Below are 8,530 nucleotides of genomic sequence, written 5' to 3'. Positions count from 1 at the left end.
TCTGTCAAATAAATAAATAAAATCTTAAAAAAAAAAAAAAAACCTCACCCATGTTAGTTGTACAATGCAATGGTAGTATATTTATAGACTTGTGTAAAGTTCACCACAATTTATTTATTTTTTATTTTTTATTTTTTTATCTTTTTAAAAGATTTTATTTATTTATTCATGAGAGAGAGAGAGAGAGAGAAGCAGAGGGAGAAGCAGGCTTCCCGCCGAGCAGGGAGCCCGATGCGGAACTCGATCCCAGGACCCTGGGATCATGACCTGAGCCGAAGGCAGACGCTTAACCGTCTGAGCCACCCAGGTGCCCCACCACAATTTATTTTTAGGACATTTCAATCACCCCAAAAAGAAACCTTGTGCCCACACAGAGCCTGATATGGGGCTCGATCCCACAACCCAAAGATCATGACCTGAGCCAAAACCAAGAGTTGGATGCTCAACTGACTGTGCCACCCAGGTGCCCCAGAAGTTTTTAATTTTGACATAGCCAACTTATTTGTTCTTTCATTGCCTGTGCTTTTGGTATCATATCCAAGAAATCATTACCAAACCCAATGTCATGAAGCTTTCCCCTATGTTTTCATCTAAGAAGTCCTTTATATTTAGATGTTTGATCTATTTTGAGTTAATTTTTGTACATGGTGTGAGGTACGATTCCAACTTCATTCTTTTGCATGTAGATATCCAATTTACCCAGCACCATCTGTTGAAAGGAACGCTCATTTATTTTAATGCTCAAACTGTTTTAGATTTGGCCAGTGGGAGTCTCCTCTGGTTGGTTCCTGTGTCCTTTTGACCTATCTCCATCATTTTTTTGAGTACATCTTTCCTTTAGATCACATCAGGATGTTTCAGGCTCAGCCATTTCCCCCAAGAAGCCTTGTTTCCTTTTAATGGAGAATGGCATTTAGGAAACCAAGATCTGGGCACTAGAAGTGCTCATTGCTTCTAATAGCGTTGCTGATTCTAGGCCCTCTCTAAGGACAGAGGTAGGATATAAATATAGATGCATATATGTAGTGAATCCATATTCACATGCATATATAAGTCCATATACACATCTATCTTTCTGCTTATATATTAAAATCTATGAGTTCCTACTGATATGTACAATACCAATCCAACACCAGAGTATTCATCCTAGCCTTTTCCTTTTCTGTATTTTTAACTCCCTTCTCCAGCAGTGAGAATCCTGATTCTCTTTATCCACAAGAATTTACTTATCTCAATCCCAAGATACACATTCAGTAGTTTCAGATTCACTAACTGATACTACTGTGGAAGACAAGTCTACCAACCAGGGGTCAATATTTGTCACAGTCCTTTTTGTCTTTAGCCTTATGGATACTATATTCAAAGGTTACTTGGGTTAGTTCTTCCTGCTCTCCTTCAGTGAGGCTGTGTTTGAAATACAGTGAAGGTTAATTTGTTTCTGTTTGTATTCCTTTTTAGGATCCTCCCCATCCTAAGTAAGTTAATTTTACTTGTTTATTTATTTTAATTTTTAAAAAGAGTTATTTATTTATTTTGGGGAGGGAGGGGCAGAGGGAGAGAGAGTCTCAAGCAGACTCTGCACTGAGTGCGGACCCCGCCATGGGGTTCAATCTCATGACCCTGATATCACAACCTGAGCCGAAACCAAGAGTCAGACGCTTAACCAACTGTGCCACCCAGGTGCCCCTAATTTTATTTATTTTTTAAGTATGTAAAACATTAACGTGCTTTCAAAAGTCATAACTATACCAACAAGTATACTCAGAGAAGTATCCCTTCTCCATTCTGTTCTTTCCAGTCGGCTCCTTCCCATCCCCTCCAGGCAACCAACTTTATTTTTTTTATTTTTTTAAAAGATTTTATTTATTTATTTGACAGAGAAAGACACAGCGAGAGAGGGAACACAAATGGGGAGTGGGAGAGGGAGAAGCAGACTCCCTGCCAAGCAGGGAGCCCGATGCGGGACTCGATCCAGGGACTCCAGGATCATGACCTGAGCAGAAGGCAGTCGCTCAACCAACTGAGCCACCCAGGCGCCCTAGGCAACCAACTTTAATAGTTGCTGGTTTATCCTTCCTATGTTTCTTTTTGTAAAGATATGCAAATATACGTGTTTTCTTAAATCCTCTTGTTTCTTACATGAAGGGTTGCATACTGTAGATAGTTTTCTCGTTCAAAAAAATGTTTATTTATGGGGCACCTGGGTGGCTCAGTTGTCATGATCCCAGGGTCCTGGGATCGAGCCCCACATGGGGCTCCCTGCTAGGCGGGAAGCCTGTTTCCCCCTCTGCCCCTGCTTGTGTTCCCTCTCTCTCTGTCAAATAAATAAAAATAAAATCTTTTATAAAAAAATGTTATTTATTTATTTATTTTTTTAAATAAGCTCTATGCCCAGTGTGGGGCTTTGAACTCATGACCCTGAGATCAAGAATCCCATGTTCTACCGACTGAGCCAGCCACATGCCCCACTTTTCTCTTTTTTGAATTGAAGTATAGTTGACATGCAATGTTATATTCCTTTCAGGTATACAACATACCTAACAATTCTATACATTGTACAATGCTCACCATGATGAGTGTAGATTCCATGTATCACCACACAAAGTTATTATAGTATTATTGACTATGTTCCCTATGCTGCACTTTTCATCCCTGTGACTTCTTTATTTTACAACTGGAAGTCTGTACCTCTTAATCCCCTTCACCTATTTCACCCCCTCACCCCCGTCCCCTCTGGCAACTGCCAGTTTGTTCTTCATATTTATGAGTTTATTTCTGTGTTTGTTTATTTTGTTTTTCAGATTCCACATATAAGTGAAATCATATGGTATTTGTCTTTTTCTGTGGGACTTATTTCACTTAGCATAATACCCTCTAGGTCCAGATATTTCTGTGCACTTTCCTTTTTTCACTTAACATATGTCTTGGAGGGGCACCTGGGTGGCTCAGATGGTTAAGCGTCTGCCTTCAGCTCGGGTCATGATCCCAGGGTCCTGGGATCGAGTCCCATATCGGGCTCCTGGCTCAGCAGGGAGCCTGCCTCTCCCCCCCCCCCTGCCTCTCCCCCTGCTCATGCTCTCTCTCTCTCTCTCTCTGTGTGTCTCAAATGAATAAATAAAATCTTAAAAAAAAAACAACAACAACATATGTCCTGGAATCACTCCTCATCAATTCATAGCATTGATCTTTCTAGAGCTGTGTAGGATTCTATGGAATGAAAGAATGAATGTACTACAGTTTATTCAACCACTGCCTATGTATAGGAACGGATATTGTTGCCAATATTTTGCAGTTACTAACCATGCTTCAGTGCCTATATATTTTCACATTGTTGGAGGTGTATCTTCAGGGGCAAATTGCTGGAAGTGGGATTGCTGGGGCAAAAGGGAAACACGTATGCATTTTTATTAGATGCCAAATTCCCCTCCATTTGGGTTGTAAAAAGGACATTTATAAAAGCACAGAGAAGAGGGGCACCTGGGTGGCTCAGTCGGTTAAGTGTCCGACTCTTGGTTTCGGCTCAGGTCATGATCTTGCGGTCATGGGATTGGGCCCAAGTCGGGCTCCATGGGCTCTGTGCTCAGTGCGGAGTCTGCTTCAGATTCTCATTCCCTCCCCCTTTGCCCCTCCCCCTGCTAGCTCACCCTCTCTCTCTCTCTCAAATAAATAAATAAAATCTTAAACACACACACACACACACACAGAAGAAAAGCTACTATTCACAAGAGAAACCAGACTTTCTTGCTGCCATTCAATAGTCCATGTTGGTTTTAAGATTGAGGAATTTAATTTCACAAAAAGTGGCTTTTCCAGAGTGATTTAATTTCACCAGCATTGTTGAAGCCTCTGTGGGTGGCTGCACCTTGCCCCACACAACGTGATGCCGTCACAGGAACCACCCATTTCATAGAGGCAGCCACTGAGGTCACGTGTGATAAGCCGTGGGAGGCGCCATCAATGAACAGATATCTGTGATGCAAAGCCTGTCTGGGCTATAGGTGATTCTAGAGATTAAGCATTTGTTTTTTTGTGAGATCCCAGAAAATCTGATCAAAGCTCTCTCCTTAGGAACACGCCGAGAAAGAGGAAAAAAACTCACATCCAGGAGCTGGCCTTGCACACACAGCCAGCCCCTGGTCTCCTCCTGCTGAACATGAACAATTTCATAGAACATCAGCCTCAGAGAAGGCCACTCTACAACTGCCATAGATCAAGACAAAAACAAGACCACTCCATAACTGCGTCTGAAAACAGACGGAACATGAGCATTGTCCAAGCCACAAAAGTGACCAAACAGTCCCCTAACCTGGCTAATAGGCTGCTTCTTTGCCAATTTCTTTTTTTTCTTTTTTCTTTTTTTATTTTTTAAAGATTTTATTTATTTATTTGACAGAGAGAGACACAGCAAGAGAGGGAACACAAGCAGGGGGAGTGGGAGAGGGAGAAGCAGGCTTCCCGCGGAGCAGGGAGCCCGATGCGGGGCTCGATCCCAGGACCCTGGGATCATGACCTAAGCCGAAGACAGACGCTTAACGACTGAGCCACCCAGGCGCCCCTCTTTTTTTTTAGATTGATTTATTTATTTGAGAGAGAGAGAGAGCGCACATGTGAGTGCAGGTGTGGGGGTGTGGTGGTGATGGGCAGAGGGAGAGAGAGAAACTCAAGCAGACTCTGTGCTGAGCGTGGAGCCTGCCACAGGGCTCAATCTCACAACCCTGAGATCATGACCTGAGCTGAAACCAGGAGTCAGACGCTTAACCAACTGCGCCACCCAGGTGCCCCTTTACCAATTTCAACTTTAGCCTCACTTCATCTTCCCTCTTTCTAGATAAGATTTATTAAGATATCCAATCATAGAACGCCCTTCTTCCAATCCAGAGCAAAGCACTGCTCCCTCAAACCTGCCACCAAATCACCTAACACCAGCCCAAATCCTAGAAGAAGTCCTCTCCAACACCTGAGACTGAGACACCCCATGGTTGCCCACAGTGTGCTCTCTCTCTCGTTGCAACAAGCAAGCAACCCAACTTGTTGAGCCACAGATGTATTCCTGGGGGTCTTTGGTTGGAGGGCTTTGGTGGCACTTATGGAGTTTGCTGCAAGTTCAAGGCCTCTTTGGAGCCAGTAGTCCACAGACTCCTAATCAAGTGGCCTTGAGCCTAGAGCATCAGTAATGCTCTTAAACAGATTGAGAAACCGAGGTCTAGACAGACAGTGACTTCCTCAAAGCCCCACCACAAGCTGGTAGCTGGGTGGAAACTGGCAACCATGGTGGCTGACCCCGAGGGGAGGTCTGTCCAGCAGACACAGGGCCTACCCCCGAGCCCATTCTGGCCCAGGCAAGTTCGAACACGTGGTCCCTCGTGCATGGGCCACAGAAGTCTCTGCAGGACACACACATGCTCATCTCTGAAGCATGGCTTCTTTTCCTCTTTGCCTTGTTTCCTTTCTGTAGAGCAATAAGATTCCAGGTTGAGGTGAGGAATAGGGAACCGCCACACCTGGGTTGCCCTCAAGGAGGTTCAGGCAGTGAGGTCTCAGCCCAAAGAGGCTCCATCTTCCATGTCCTACAGTCGGGTCCCTCACAGAACCTGTCATCAGGAGCACACCCAATTCCTGTCTCTGTTTCCCTTTGCACACCTTCCCGCCTTTGCCCATGCCATGCCCTCTGCTTGGAATGCCCTCCGCTTCTCATCCTTGAGCTCTGATAATTTCCCTTCAAGATCCACCTCGGTGGGGTAGCTGGGTGGCTCAGTCGGTGAAGCATCTGCGTTGGGCTCAGGTCATGATCCCAGGGTCCTGGGATGGAGCCCCGCATCGGGCTCCCTGCTCAGTGGAGAGTCTGCTTCTCCCTCTCCCCCTCCCCACTCCTTGTGAGCACTCTCGATCTCTCAAATAAATATATACAATCTTAAAAAAGGATCCAGCTCGGTATTACCTCTGAGGTGGGGGAAGCCCTTCCCACCTCCTGCCTCCGTGACGCCCACACCCTGACAGACCCTCTCTTCAAAAGCCTCAACACGGGGCGCCTGGGTGGCTCAGTTGGTTAAGCGGCTGCCTTCGGCTCAGGTCATGATCCTGGAGTCCTGGGATCGAGTCCCACGTCGGGCTCCCTGCTCAGCGGGGAGTCTGCTTCTCCCTCTGACCCTCCTTCCTCTCATGCTCTCTGTCTCTCATTCTCTCTCTCTCAAATAAATAAATAAAATCTTAAAAAAAAAAAAAAAAGCCTCATCACACAGAAGTGCCCGTGTCCCCACGAGGCAGGGCCTGTGCCTCTGTCTACCTGGGACCCTAGTGCTTGCACTGGGCCGGGCTGGGCTTCTGGGGCCTGTCCAGCAAGTGTTGACTACAGGACTCCATCAAGTAGCCGGAGAGCGGAAGTGCGGGAGGGTGGCTGCTGCTGGCCTCTGTACTTGGGATGGGGCCCCCAAATCCATCTCTGGATTGGGGGGACACTGAGGCTCCTCCTCATGCTGCAGCTTTACTGCCCTCAGCTTCCTGCGCCACCCCACCCTCAAGCTGCTGCTTCCTTCCTTCCAGAGCCAGCGTGGGCCTCTCCACGGCTCCTGTCCCCTGCCCCAGGTCCCTCTGGTGCCCCAAGATCTGACTGCACTGACCTCACATCAAGCTGTTAATGCCGTGGCACTTTCCCGACTGGGCCTGACCCTGGAAGTCTGCCGCACGGGGTTTTGTTAGCCCCTGAGCCCGGTTCCCTGCCAGGGATGTCATCCCCGGGGCACATCCTCGACTGTCCTCCTGGCTCGCGCTCCCTGTGGAACACAATGCCATCTGACAGAATCGGGGATGCTGCCGACAAGAGGCCTAGGATGGGTCTTTTAGATAAAACTTCAGCTATGCTCAGGAAAAGCCAGGAGCTGCTTTGCTCAAGGAAATTCTTAGAGCCCCAGCTGGGCGAGGCCTCCACGTTCTGGGGAGGGACGCTCAGCAGCTCGGCTGCCCTGGCCACGGCCTTCAGACCCCCTTCCCTTCTCTTCCTTCAGCAATATGGCCATGTCTCTTGTGAGCCCCCCAGCCTTGCAGAGCGAGCTCCATTGGGAGGCTCATGCCTAATGCCCCAGACCGTATTGGGTCTCTGGCACATGAACCCAGAGTGCGTGGCATGGACCAGAGTTCTCTCTCTCTTTTTTTTTTAAGATTTTATTTATTTAGGGGTGCCTGGGTGGCTCAGTCATTAAGCGTCTGCCTTTGGCTCAGGTTATGATCCCAGGATCCTGGGATGGAGCCCCGCATCGGGCTCCCTGCTCCGTGGGAAGCCTGCTTCTCCCTCTCCCACTGCTTGTGTTCCCTCTCTCGCTGTGTCTCTCTCTGTTAAATAAATAAAGAAAATCTTTTTTTTTTTATAAAAAAGAAAACAGGGGGAGCAGCAAGCAGAGGGGGAAAGTAGGTTCCCCCGCTGAACAAGGAGCCCGATGTGGGGCTCGATCCCAGGACCTTGGGACCATGACCTGAGCCGAAGGCAGACGCTTAACCAACTGGGCCACCCAGGCGTCCCTGGACCAGAGTTCTTAATTGCATCTGCATACCAACCAGCGCTCTATGCATCTATCCATCCCTCTGTCCGTCCATTTCAGGGACCGTTCCCTTAACGGCATCCTTCCTGAGGTTTGGAGTCTTTTGTTTCTTTGAACTGTGGGTTGGCAGGCGTGTTTCATCGAGGCCTGGAGCAAGAGTGGGCTGGCCACTCCCAGGTCTCTGGCCACACTCTCTGTGGGCTGGCTCTTTGGCTCAGATGTCGTCCCTGGCTTCCCGGGGCCAGGAATTAAAGGTTCCTGCTCAGCTTTCTAATGTCAACTTCTGCCTCAGCCCTCCATCTACCCTATGTTTCAAACACTCTTACACCTCCCAGAATTCACCCATGCTCTTCCCGCTTCCCAGAATGCCCTTCCTCCTCCTCTCTCTTGGCAAACACCAACGGATCTATCAACATCCAGCTAAAGTGTCATTGTCACGACACTCCTTGGGGTTTCCACAGCATTGATCAGAGAATCATGAAGTGAGATATGCCCGAGGATTTCTCTCCAGCTACACTGGGAGGCTTAAAAGGCAGGGGGTGGACGTGACTCATCTCCGTGTTCCCAATGAATGGCACAAGATGGAACCACAGCAGTCACCAGTTATTACGTGGGTAGGCGGACGTGTGGACGGTTGGGTAGGTGTATGGGTGGGTGGGTAGATGAATGAAAAGAAGAATGGGTAGGTGGGTCACTGATGGGTGGATGAATGGGTGCAAGGCTAGGTGAGTGGCTGGGCAATGGGTGAGTGGGTGGACGGACAGAAGGCTAGACCATGACTATTTTAATGTTCTAACCCGTCCTATCTGCTTCCAGGAGCCTCCCCTCTGGCCTTCCCGTACAGAACTGATCCGTAATCATCCAGAACAGACCTTCTCCCTCTTTAGAAAGATCCTTCCTCCGTGTTAGAAATTGATGCTTGATGAATACACACCAATCTAATAGCTTTGGAGCAGAGCTGAAAGGACAGGCTGACAGCTGGACAGACAGATCCCTCA

This window comes from Mirounga leonina, unplaced genomic scaffold (genome assembly GCF_011800145.1).
Source record: "Mirounga leonina isolate KUSES-001 unplaced genomic scaffold, KU_Mleo_1.0 Mir_101609, whole genome shotgun sequence".
Classification (NCBI taxonomy): Eukaryota; Metazoa; Chordata; class Mammalia; order Carnivora; family Phocidae; genus Mirounga; species Mirounga leonina.
This window is presented reverse-complemented; position numbering follows the sequence as displayed.